The sequence below is a fragment of the Trichomycterus rosablanca genome, chromosome 17, assembly GCF_030014385.1.
Source record: "Trichomycterus rosablanca isolate fTriRos1 chromosome 17, fTriRos1.hap1, whole genome shotgun sequence".
NCBI lineage: Eukaryota > Metazoa > Chordata > Actinopteri > Siluriformes > Trichomycteridae > Trichomycterus > Trichomycterus rosablanca.
In genome coordinates, this window is record NC_086004.1 from 28,693,746 (window position 1) to 28,707,849 (window position 14,104).

At 41.1% G+C, this 14,104-nt stretch overlaps 1 protein-coding gene across 1 annotated transcript in view; it reads right to left on the reverse strand.

Moving 5' to 3' along the window:
• The window catches only part of furina (furin (paired basic amino acid cleaving enzyme) a), a 122,664-nt gene extending 110,242 nt beyond the window's left edge, over positions 1 to 12,422 (reverse strand). The window contains exon 1 of the mRNA XM_063013075.1: positions 11,782 to 12,422. The gene's annotated coding sequence lies outside the window, so the exon portion shown is untranslated. The remainder of the gene's footprint in view (positions 1 to 11,781) is intronic.
• Between the last annotated feature and the right edge of the window lie 1,682 nt (positions 12,423 to 14,104).

Genomic DNA, 14,104 nt, shown 5'->3' on the forward strand with positions numbered 1-14,104 from the left:
CACACCACCACCATGTCAGTGTCACTGCAGTGCTAAGAATCATCCACCACCTAAATAATACCTGCTCTGTGGTGGTCCTGTGGGGGTCCTGACCATTTAAGAACAGGGTGAAAGGGGGTAACAAAGCATGCAGAGAAACAGATGGACTACAGTCAGTAATTGTAGAACTACAAAGTGCTTCTATATAAGAAGAGCTGATAAATTGGACAGTGAGTGTAGAAACAAGGAGGTGGTTTTCGAGAAGTCGAGTCGAGAAGCAGCGACCTAAACAAAGCCCGAGTCGTTTCTAATAATCTGATGTCCTACCAATTCTGGACGTTAAATAAAATCCGGGGCCTCGTTCGTCTTGCTGCTCTCGTTCCTCAAGCACCGTGCACGCAATAAAATCAGCCTTCAATCTCTACAATCAGGTGGTTTATTTCCTCCCGTCTCTGTGCCAGGAAGCAGCACGAGAACAAAAATAAACAATGCTCTGCTCCGACATGGACATTCTTCTGTAGAAATGCTTAGTGCTCGCTGCTAGCACATTTAGTTACACAGCATAATAATGCATTTCTATTATGGTAAAAACAAAGGCTGCACAAATCACCGGTTGAAGGGTTCATTATGCAAATGAGACCTTTAGTCGATCACTTACTTTTATATTGTGTTATTTGGAAATGACTGGTGTAAACAATGCAGTGCGATCATAACCCTCCTGTATCAAGACTCGATTACTTTTAGGGCTGCCACGATTGGTCGACCTAGTCGATATTTTAGGTCGATGCATCATTTGTAAAACTATGTTTATAAATTTTCCATTAATATAAGTGTTCATGATTCCCTCAGCACTACTTGCATGCGTGCATGATCTAAGTCGTATCTGGTCCAGTCACTGGTTGGCGGCATTAAGCACAATCTTAGAAGACACAAATCATCAAAAGTTTGGTGATACTTAAAACTGGCACAAAACAAAAATGTGGTTTGTAAACCGTGCAAAGCTTTGATGGTACCACAGCAGCACTGGCGCGATGTTGCACGTCTATATCGTTTCATTACGCTTCTTAATCGCGGTTTGTTAGTTTATTAGGATTTTAACGTCATGTTTTACACTTTGGTTACATTCATGACAGGAACGGTAGTTACTCATCACACACAAGATTCATCAGTTCACAAATTTATATCGAACGCAGTCATGGACAATTTTGTGTCTCCAGTTTACCTCACTTGCACGTCTTTGGACTGTGGGAGGAAACCGGAGCACCCGGAGTAAACCCACGCAGACACGTGGAGAACATGCAAACTGCACACAGAAAGGACCCGGACCGCCCCGCCTGGGGATGGAACCCAGGACCTTCTTGCTGTGAGGCGACAGTGCTACCCACCGAGCCACCGTGCCACCCTCTTAATCGTGGAGATCTTGGAATGCCGTATTCCTTAGCGAGTTCAGTTAGGATGCACGAGCTGCGGCAAAACTTTTACTTCTATATTGTTTCATTAAGCTTCTTAATCGACTAATCGATAAAACAGTCTAGATTAATCGATAGAAAAATAGTCGTTAGTGGCAGCTCTAGTTACTTTGACTAATTTGCAGTTTTTTTTTCAGCCTGTGCTCTCAGGTTCTGTAAGAAAGTTCTGAGGAAAACGGTTAAACAAAAGCATTTCTTCATGACCATGTGAATAAAACCTGACAGGCGCTCGGGCGGCGACACGAACAAAACTGGCTGTTTTGAGGGAGGGACTGAAAACAATTAGATTAGGAGATAAACGGAGGAAATCCAGAAAAAAATCAACACATCGTCCTTTTCCAAGACATTAATTTAACTCCACTTATTACATTTTCCCTGTGTTGATCCTAATTACAGTCGAGCCTTCACTAAGCAGCTCTTCTGAATGCACACAGCAGACCCAGTAGATTCTGACCTTTTCAAAACAATGTACAACAAATCATTAAAGCGCTTGTTTACAGAGATCGTTCGGTTATTATTCTGCTAGTTCAATTATAAACTTACAGCAATAAGAGAGATGCAAATTTAGCCAATTTCTTTCAAATAAACGACAGCTCAGAGCTGAAGGTTAACTGATAACTGACAAGCATATAGGCCAAGTGTCCCATTAAAATATGAAACACACAGCGAGATGAACATAAACACTGACCAAAACAGTTGGGAAGGTTCTAGCCTAGTGGGTCGAGCTTTAGGCTATTAATGAAGGTTGTGTGTTTGAATCCTGCCATCCAGCCACTATAAGGCCCCTGAGCAAGGCCCTTAACCCTCTCAACAACAAGGATGCAGTACAACGTCTGACCCTGCGCTTGGTCCCCAGCTTCCAAAGAAACTAGGATATACGTACATCGATCAGCCATAACATTAAAACCACCTCCTTGTTTCTACACTCACTGTCCATTTTATCAGCTCCACTTACCATATAGAAGCACTTTGTAGTTCTACAATTACTGACTGTAGTCCATCTGTTTCTCTGCATGCTTTGTTAGCCCCCTTTCATGCTGTTCTTCAATGGTCAGGACCCCCACAGGACCACCACAGAGCAGGTATTATTTAGGTGGTGGATGATTCTCAGCACTGCAGTGACACTGACATGGTGGTGGTGTGTTAGTGTGTGTTGTGCTGGTATGAGTGGATCAGACACAGCAGCGCTGCTGGAGTTTTTAAATACCGTGTCCACTCACTGTCCACTCTATTAGACACTCCTACCTAGTCGGTCCACCTTGTAGCTGTAAAGTCAGAGACGATCGCTCATCTATCGCTGCTGTTTGAGTCGGTCATCTTCTAGACCTTCATCAGTGGTCACAGGACGCTGCCCACGGGGCGCTGTTGGCTGGATATTTTTGGTTGGTGGACTATTCTCAGTCCAGCAGTGACAGTGAGGTGTTTAAAAACTCCAGCAGCGCTGCTGTGATCCACTCATACCAGCACAACACACACTAACACACCACCACCATGTCAGTGTCACTGCAGTGCTGAGAATCATCCACCAACTAAATAATACCTGCTCTGTGGGGGGTCCTGACCATTGAAGAACAGGGTGAAAGCAGGTTAAAAAAAGCATGTAGAGAAACAGTTGGACTACAGTCAGTAATTGTAGAACTACAAAGTGCTTCTATTGGGTAAGTGGAACTGATAAAATGGACAGTGGGTGGTTTTAATGTTATGGCTGATCGGTGTATATTGCATAACTGCAGAAAAACTGCATTATTATTCTGTACAGACTGAAATCAAGCGTCAGCTGCCTGGAATGAATTTAAACGACATTTTAACCTGCAGCGCTCGTCGAACGTCGAGTTCTTTGACGGCGTATTGCTAACATCTCTATATCAGGCTGATTAATGATCGTTCCCTACAGGAAGCTTGTTTACTTCAATATTAGCTTTTAATACTAATGTAAAAGCACTTTCCAAGGACGGTCATAAGGCTTAATACGTTTGGATATCAAAAACTACACAAATATGAAGCAAACAGACTCAGGGCTTTAAGTGTTGTTCAGATATGAGCTGCGAGGGGGGGGGGGGCTGCATAATAAATGTTAAAAAAAACCTTGTCAATTTTATTCAGCCTAGGAGGCCAAAGACGTTCACATCAGTCTTCAGGACTCGTATACATCTCGATGATATTTAGATGGATAGAGCAGTGTGAAATGAACGCATTATAATAAATTCTGCATAGTGGCACATTCTCCGTTTTCATTTGTCATCAGTCTAGAGCTCAGAGGAGAAAGGGACTTGACTTTAAATTGTTCGTAGTTTTAACTGTTCTGATGGGAAGCTCAAACTCTATTTGGGAAAAAATGTAGATGGGCAGCTTTTAAATAATCCAATCAGACTCCCTGTGCCCTCGAGGAAGGTACACACCCTTACTAATTACAGCCGTCTTCAGGGCGTTTTACAGCTTTTCAGGAAACCCTATTAAAAGTTGTTTTTCTAGCAGTGCTACTGGCACTTCGTTATTCCGCAGGACGCCACTACAAGCCGACTGCAAAGTAAAGTTCATAAATGGCAATTACCCGTGATTTATCTCCCTCACATTTGCATCTGGCAGAGACAAACCCCACACCACACATTATTCTGAGAACGTACACAAAGCACGGACTGCGCGGTCGATCATATTAAATTGATCGCTGCCGTTCGTTCGTTCATTTCATTTATTACGGGTCTGGTGCCACTCGGACACGGGGGCGGCACGGTGGCTGAGTGGGTAGCGCCGTCGCCTCACAGAAAAAAGGTCCTGGGTTCGATCCCCAGGTGGGGCGGTCCGGGTCCTTTCTGTGTGGAGTTTGCATGTTCTCCACGTGTCTACGCGTGGGTTTCCTCCCACTGTCCAAAGACATGCAAGTGAGCTGAATTGGAGACACTACATTGTCCATAACTGTGTTGGATATAACCTTGTGAACTGATGAATCTTGTGTGATGAGTAACTACCGTTCCTGTCATGAGTGTAACCAAAGTGTAAAACATGACGTTAAAATCATAATAAACAAACAAACAAACTCAGACACAGTGGGCGTAAAGTAAGACAAAAACCTGGAAGTTTACTGGGTTTCGTTACACCAATGGACAATTTACAGACATTTGTGTGGCAGAAAACCAGACTAGCTGGAGGAAACCCATCCTCACTCATTGGGAGAACATTCAAAACTCCTCATTTATTTACAAGGATTTAACATCACTAGGATTTAGCGTTAATGTTTTACACACTTTGGTTACACAAGTTTTAATATCAAATTTTCTATCTCCAGTTCACCTCACTTGCACTTTGTACTGTGGGTGGAAACCAGAGCTACCAGAGAAAACCCACACAGACATGGGGAGAACATGCAAACTCCTCACAGAAAGGACCCGGGGCGCTCCAGCTGAGAACGGAGCTTCTTGCTGTGAGGCAACAGTGCTACCCACCGAGCCACCATGCCATCCCTTGAAAACAGTGGCGATTTCTCTGAGACTGCAAGGGAAGCTCAGCTTCCCCTAAAATGTCAAAAATTAAATGGTCAAATATGTACAGTTGTGTTAACATTTCATTGACTACAAATGCGTTAGAACACGTTCATCTCGAAGACGAGTTCGTTCAGAATCAGCTAATTATCACAGATCGACTGACTCGAACTTCTCATACATTCCCGTAGCGTCGATGCATTTGCCCGCAGGAGCCGAGCGTCTGTTCACTTCAACGGGGCTGCACGGAAAGGTTTTTTTAATTGCTTCGGAACTCGCCGGTCATTGGATTAATGCCACGGGTCTGGACGCTGAGCTTCTGCAAGATGATTGGAGGATCAGTCGAAAGGCTGAATCCCGTTTTGATTGACAGCTATTTTGAGATATACACCGTCACTTAATCACTGGGAGCTTCAGTCCCATCGCGGATTTTGCGAGTGAAGTCGAAAGACAAACTGCTGTAACCCATTTCAGGCCATTTCCTTGAAAAGGAACGGAGGGCAGAATTTATGTATAAATAAATTGACAAATTTTATGATGTAAGCCGACAATGAGCTTCCCCTCTTTGAAAGACCAGCAGCCGCCACTGCTTGAAACTCTTTATAGTGACCAAAACTGAAAATGGAGGTCCTCGGGACCTATGTTTCTTTGTGACCACACCTCACTGCCCTAAACTCTCTCTTATTTGCACCTGAAATGTAGCCGAATTCTTATTCTACACAACAATTTCACATATTTAATAAAACCGTTGGCCTCTGGTGAGTACAAGCTTTCGTTTAAGGCCGTGACTGATGAGTAGAACGTGCCCAGCTTTACAGAATTCCTTGTTTGGCAGCTCGGCTACATCTGAGCATTAACAGCACACGCCATCTCAAGTTTTTCCAGACTCTCCGAACACACGACTCTCATTAAGCAGCAATCATGAGACAACACACGGGGGGGGAAAAGAAACGCACCGGATTATAGACCGCTCAAAAAAAGTATGATTGAGGTGTCAATAATATTACTTGTATGTTAAATGTCCCAGTAAACAGCAAGCTTAACTTGAACTGGCCAGCACGTTCACTCCGACCTCTCTAACTTGCTAGCTATAAGCTTCCTCGACACGTTAACAACATTAGCTTATAGATCCCGGAGAAAAGCCGAACAAGCTACAGGCGAAGCTTCAGAGTCTGAACACGGCTTGGCTAAACAAGCGAGTTTGTGGTTAGTAGAAAATTGCCCGAATGTCACATTTGGCTAAACTGTTTTTAACTGCTGCCTGAATTTGGCAAAGTCGATGGCGTACCGGCTGCCGCGCGAATGTAAAACAGCTGCGGCGGATTAGCTGATAATCTCAGCTAATGGGGGACAGACGAGAGTAAACGAAGGAAACAAACAGTTCTAAAGTATTTCAGAGTATTTATCCTGCGGTGACAAAATGGCGTGTGCAGAACCACAAAACTTCTCGCCGTCTGGAACACACAGCCACCGACATCTGAGTGTGTTTACAGGAACACCAGGAATCTGATCTCACTGCATTTCTGATTATTTTAGGGGTCGCGGGTTTCCTCAGGTGAAGTGTGTGTGTGTGTGTTGCCTTGTAAGGACTTGGTGCCAGGGTGTTCCACCTCACATTCCTGTAGCTTGTTTGGAAATTTACCCTGATTGTGGTAAACTGCCACACAGTTGCCTTAAATTTTGTGGTTTTAAACAACCGGTCTTATATATTTACAAATAGAATATATAGTGTTTTATTATAATGTTGTTATTACCATACAGTACTGATGTATAATAGTAATTGCATCTCATAGCTAATATTGTTTATAATTTTCTTATTTTTATTTTATTCTACACTATTTACTGTACTTACACTGTACTGGAGCTGCTGTAACGCTCGAATTTCCCCCATGGGGGTCTAAAGGAATCTAATCTTATCTTTTGTTTTCTTAATGTAAAATGCCACTGGACTGGTTTTATACAGACATAATTTAAGAAAATTATACCTGGTTTTTGTGTTTGTTTTTGATCAGAACAGCTACATTTTGTGTTATTTAAAAACAGTTGGGGTTTGGGTTAAAAACCAGTTACCATGGTACTGACTGAAAAGCACACCGGTAATGCCAAATTCACACTACACGACTGGATCTCTTGTAATCGGGAGTCTTTCAAGTCGGTGTGTATTTCACACTACACGACTGATTGGCGATAGGGGGTCACACACTACACCGTCTGTCACCAACTGGAATCGCAGGCGAGCTTCTCTGCTCTCCCAAACAAGTGATGAGGGGTTCAATGATACCACGTCCAAAAATACACATCAACAAGTAGCGAGCGATCAAAGTTGTTTGTGCGCCGATGCGCAACGTAAACTCAAAGAGAAACAATAAATGAATCCGAGTGGATTTGGCAACGCGACCAGCAGGGATTGTTTTGTTCTGTAGTGAGTTGGAGGTTAATAAATATTTTTTTGTAATGCAGTGTCGGTATGATGGTTTGGCGTGCTTGTGTGTGCCGATGTATTCTGATAGAAACTATATTATCCCCCTCACCGCACTCATTGCCAGTCGCAACCGACTGATCCAGATATTCAACATGCTAGATATCTCTTCTCAGACGCCGAGCCGCTCGGATCGAGTTGTTGAGTAGTTCACACACAGCGATCGAGAGCCGAGTTTAGACCACCGAGCGAACGCCGAGTTGCTCCCGAGCTGCCACATCTAGTGGCGACCAGTCGGCGAGCGAAAATCAGGGCAAAAATCGTGTAGTGTGAGCTAGGCATAACTCGGCTGACTATTGATCGGAAGGCTGCTGGTTTCCCACAACAACCAAGTTGCCCTTAATTGTTTATATAGATAGATAGAGACAGACAGACAGACAGACAGACAGACAGACAGACAGACAGATACTTTATTTATCCCGAAGGAAATTATTGTATAATCATTATTATTGTATAAATGTGAATATAAAAGTTTAAGACAGCCTGGAACTCAACAGTAACAGCACAACTACTATTTAATTACCTACTCGCATTTAATTTATACCCGACACACTACAATATAATATAACATACATAACATATGACTTGTTCATAAGTAATCATCACGCAGAGCACATTCTGTCCAAAGTTCACAAAGTAAATACTCACTTTGACATGGAACAAAGGCCGACAGAGACACCGGACTGACACGCGGCCCTTCACAGACGAGCCTTTAAAGCGAGCGCCGACACCGATTTTGAAGCCGACACACTGATTTCGGTCACTGATCTCAAAGTGTGGCATCAGCTCAGTTAGCCAAGAGCAAAACACACCCGGTTCTTTGCTTAGAACAGACTCGAAAGCTTTAAGAGCACAAACCTTTACAAGCCTGCGTTAATTCAAACTCGGAAAAGTGCCAAAAAAAAGCCCGAGCTGTATTTATTTCAGCTGACAAACGAGCCGTGAATGACTTCTTTTTCCAGTAGTACTCTTACTTCCCCCGAGTCACACATAAGCGCATCCAAACCCCGAGATCAGGACGCTTGGTAGACAGACGGCGCGAGCTTAAATCTGATTCGCTTAAGCGGATCTTGAAGGTGGGGGGTGGCGGCTCTGTTTTGGAGAATGTATGAACCGTCTGTGGCAACTTTTTGTAGCTTACTGCAAGTTTCAGATCAGGATCAATCCTATGATCGGACAATAGAAGGAAAAACGATATCTGTGAGACCTGCGTTCTAGTTCAGGTTTGTTCTGAAATACATCACACGCTGATGTTGGGTAAGAAGGTCAGCCTCGCTATCAACGCTCCAATTCACCCCAAAGGTTTAATGAGGTTGAGGTCAGGGCTTTGTGCAGGCCACTGGAGGCTGTTATGGACCTCACAGAGAAAGGGCATTTCCCAAACTTTTAGCCTCATAGAATCATTTAGTTGTTTCTAAACACTTATTAACACTGAATGTTGCTGAAACATCAGAACTCATTAATTAGGACGGGCATCCACGTGTCAGGTGATAGATATTCCATCACTAATAAGAAATGAAGAGCCATACCACATGGTTAAATTATACTGTATATCTTGACTGTCTTCCTCTTCAAATTAATAATTTAACAGACTGTACAGTACGTATTTTTCAACCCAGCTCACAGTACTCTAAATGACGCATTCCAATCATTCACCCACAGATAAAAACAGTTGCACAATTTAAAATAAACTAATATGCTATTTATGATACACAACATGGCCAAAAGTATCTAAACACCTCCTAATCACTTGTCTGTTAATGTAGACTGGTGCTCAGGCGGTGCCACAGTCTATCACGATAGCTTACTACAGCTAAGAGTCAGGCTAGAATCATAATGGTGCTATCGTCCAGCCGGACATCTAGACAGACATTGACCCGGTTCTGGGTTCTCTGGTGGAAACGGACCAGTGACGACCCAAACCAGGATGGAGCAGTTAATGAAAATAAAACTGCACTGTTCCAATCATATGTGGATAGAGAAATTCACCACATTAATCCCCACATAAAACATTCTGTAACAGTCAGCTGATTAAAAGACGATAGCGCTTTAGGTAAGCGTGAACTTAAGTGTGTACTTAATGTACTTCGTTTTACAATTTGTGTCAATGCAGGAAGATTCTGAGAAGCAGTGGTGTGGAAAAGTAAATTTAACTCTCTTTTCTTAGCTGTATTCAGCAGCACATGCAACTTCAGTGTGCAGAAATCTCAGTAAGATGTGTGTCGTCTCAGTCCAAATGAGGGTTTGCTGGACTAAATGGATCAGAACGGCTTCCAAAAAACGAGACCATCAGAACAAGCACTCAGCTTCATTTTTTAAAGTATACACATATAAAGCCAGTGAGGTTATTACTATTATTAGTTCCACACGTCTTCAAAATTCTAAGATTCAAACACTTTAAACGCTGTTATTTAGCAGCAGGTTTTATTACATGCCTTAAGAGTCTGTGTATATCTTCAGTCAGTCGTGCCACATCGCATTTATTGGACTTGGCGAACACCAAGGTTGTACTCATCCAATTCTAATGTGTTTGCACACAGACGGTAGCACCGCAGACTGAGATAAACACCATGTTGGTATTGGTATTTTAAAATACTGCCCGGCACAAAATCCACACGATTTTATTACCGCAGGATAAAAAACAAGCAGGTTTTCTGATGGGACATTAAAATGTAGTTTAAACTAAATCTAGTGCTGCAGATCATGAAATGGTGAAACTGGAAATATTATATAATATGATTGTTATATTTTTCAACAATCCTGTTCTCCGCATTGTGAAGTGTACCGTAGTACACTTTATAATGTCTCATATATGGTTGATAGAACCTATACCAGCCTTGTATACCAAAATAACACCTCCGTATGTACCTGTTGTTGTAGTACTGTTGTGAGTACTTGTTTGTATAATGTGTATCTTTGATTCATGTAACATTTTCCAATGGGAGATTCAAATGTACGTGCTTTAGGAGGCTGTGAATAGAAGTTAAGAGCAAACTCTAAACTAGATCTAGTGCTGAAGATCATGAAATGTTGGAATTGGTTGATTTTTAAAGCATTAGTGCTGTAACTGTGGAAAACTCGCTTTAACTGACAATCTGACTTGGCTCAAATCAAGTAAATGAAGTAAATGAAGTAAAATGAGCATTATGGTTAATAGAATAATAGAAGAATTGTAATTATGTATGTGCTCCATGTAACTGTGTTACAGTACAATTGTTGGAGTTTCTACAGAGCATAGGTGTTGTGCAAATATCATATGTACATGAATGGATGTTGTTCATAGTGTTTTAAGTATTATATTAAAGCATTAAAAATAAAATATAAGAGTCACGTGTTATGAAATGTCTTAATTTCTATCCATTTTCAGGCTTTAGGAAGGAAAAGTTTAATGTTTTACAGCATTAGTGCTTGAATCTAATTTGGCTCAAATCAGGATTTCTTGATGAAAAATTAGCATGATAGTTAATAGAATAATAAAATAATTATAATTATGCATGTGCTCTATGTAAATGTGTTGTAATAAAACATTACAATTGTTGGAGTTTCTACAGAGCAACAAATGTGTTGTGCACATGTGTATTTCAGTAATGTGTTTTCTTTACACTTCATATGTACATGAATGGTTGTTCATAGTGTTTTAGGTATTATTATATTATATTAAAGCATTATAAATGAAATATGAGTCACGTGTTATGAAATGTCTTAATTTCCTATCAAATGTCAGGCTTTAGGAAGAAAAAGTTTAATGTTTTGAAGCATTAGTGCTGTAAACTGACAATCTGGTCTGGCTTAAATCAGGATTTGTTGACGAAAAATGAGCATTATGGGTAACAGAATAATAGAAGAATTGTAATTATGTATTTGCTCTTTGTAACTATTGTAATAGAACATTTATAACTGCTGGAGTTTCTACAGAGCAACAAATGTGTGTTTTAGTAATATGTATTTTCTATATTGCATATGTACAGTTAATTTCTATGAATTTTCAGGCTTTAGGAAGGAAAAGTTTAATGTTTTAAAGCATTAGTGCTGTAAACTGTGGAAAACTTGCTTTAACTGAATCCGATCAGGATTGCTTTAAGTAAAATGAGCATGATGATTAATAGAATAATAGAAGAATTGTAATTGTGTATTTGCTCTTTGTAATGAAACACATTACAATTGTTGTAGTTTCTGTAGAGCAACAAATGTGTTGTGCAAATGTCACTGTACATGAATGGCTGTAGTCCATAAAGTGCTTTAAGTATTATTATGTTATAATGAAGCATTATAAAGAATATTTAAGTCAGCATGCAATCGTGTTATGAAATGTCTTAATTTCTATCCATTTGCAGGCTTCAGGAAGGAAAAGTTTAATGTTTTATAGCATAAATCTTACCTTAAACTGTATGTGATCATTCAGAACATGAAGCTGGAGCTGTGAAGCGTTTCCTGATTCCTAATGTAGATCCAGCAGCAAGACTGACGTTTAGTAGAGTTTCGTCCTGTGTAAAACTTCAAACTATTCACACTTGAACCTGGTGAGAACTTCCTGGAGCAGACCGATGAGTGTGTGTAGTGTGTTCTGATGAAGCAGGAATGAACGAGCAGCTCGGATCATCTCATCTTACCAAACCAGCCTCAGCAAACGGCGGCATCACGTTTCAGCCGTAAAACCATCGAGCTCCAGTAGAACATGTTCCACACCGAGCGCCTCGGGTCTGTATCAAAACCAGCACCCAGTTATCAGTCCTTCTCTATCCAGATCTGTTCGGACTGGTAAAATACCCGCAGCTCCGATATGAACCAACTTCACACCTCCACACACACACACACGCGGGTGCGCGCGCACACAGACACACACACACGCGCGCGCACGCAGCTATCTACTGTACACAGTAACTTTGCTAGCTAGCTTTCTTTGGCTCCATTTTCCGTTAAGCGACGCCGCGACGAACCGACCGCTCTCCTCCCGAACCGACTCGTCGTTCAAACTAGCGACCAACATCGCTGTCGGTACATGTTCACTCAGAACTAAACGGTGCAAATGAGTCAAAACAACCCCCAAAAAGGAGCAATGATGAGCTTCTGTGAGAGCACTACTGAGAGGCGGTCTGACCGCAGCTCCTCAGGAAATACGTCACGAGTACGCGCATTAAAAACGGTTGCTTTACAGATGACGGGCACGAGCAATGTTCTCACGCCATCTACTGGATCATCAACATCATGTCCAGAGCTTAAATGAACTGTTCATCATCTATCATGTTCGAATCATTTTATTTCACACTAATGCAAATGAAACGTCTCAATAAAGCTCAGTTATCACAACAATTGTGTTTTGTGTTAAAGTTCCACCTCTTTAAAGCTGGTGTTTGTTTGTTTTATTAGGAGTTTAACGTCATGTTTTACACCTTGGTTACATTCCTGACAGAAGTTTAATGTCACACAATCATGGACAATTTTGTATCTCCAATTTACCTCACATGCACGTCTTTGGACAGTGGGAGGAAACCAGAGCTTCCCGAGAAAACCCGAAAGACCCGAACCCAGGACCTAGCTGCTATGAGGCGACAGTGCTACCCACCGAGCTGTAGCCTAGTGGTTAAGGTACTGGATTAGTAATCAGAAGGTCACTGGTTCAAGCCCCATCACTGCCAGTTTGCTGCTGTTGGGCCCTTCAGCAAGGCCCTTAACCTTCAATTGCCCAGCCTGTATTCTGTCACACTACTGTAAGTCGCTTTGGATAAAATGCCGAAAATTTAAATAAGCCACCGTGCCACCCTAAAGTTGGTGAAGCAGCCTAATACTTGGAACCCACCTACTTATCTATAGTCAACTACTGTTACCTCCTTAAACTTTCAAAGTAAAATGTTAAGCTTAAATTTTAAGGCAATAAATACATTCATATTAAACGACATCGTCACTGTAGTACATAATGTATCATTTACAGTTGATAGAATCTATACCAGCCTTGTATACCAAGATAACACCTCTATATGTACCCACAGGCCCTGTTGTTGTAGTGTGTTGTGATTATGCAGGTGCTATACTTTTTGCATTTTTGCATTTATGCACTTTAGACAACATAAGCTGCTGCAGTTTTTTAGTTTCTTAGTTGATTCCATTTTTATATCACTATTCTTACTAGTCTATTCTTATTTTATTCATGTCACACACCGAGGCCTGGGTAACTATTTCGTTCTATCATGTACATGGTTGAATGACAATAAAGCTGAGTCTGAGGTACTTGTTTGTATAATGTGAATCTTTATAGTGTGTTTGATTACTTTTGATCTATGTTACTTACTACTGTGGCCTTAATTTCCTTCGGGATTAATAAAGTATGTATCTATCTATCAGCACAAATGTTTGGTTATCAACCAGTTCCCCTTAAACTTAGTGCAGCAGCATAAAACTGGAATCCAGCTATGTGTACCTGTCCATTTTCAGCTATTGTTACCTCAAAAAAAAAAAACCTTCAATTAGAAAATTTATTATTAAACGACATTAAAAACATTTTAGTTTACATGACCAAGCTGGATGTCAGTGCCAAAACTTTAACTGCATTCGAGAGTACAACTACAGACAGGATTTATAGTACAACACAAATATAAATTCAAATTACTATTCACATAGCAGTACATTTATCAATAATTAATAACAAACATTAATATTTCGTTACATGCTGACCTCATTCATGAGTTTTTAGAATGAAATAAAAG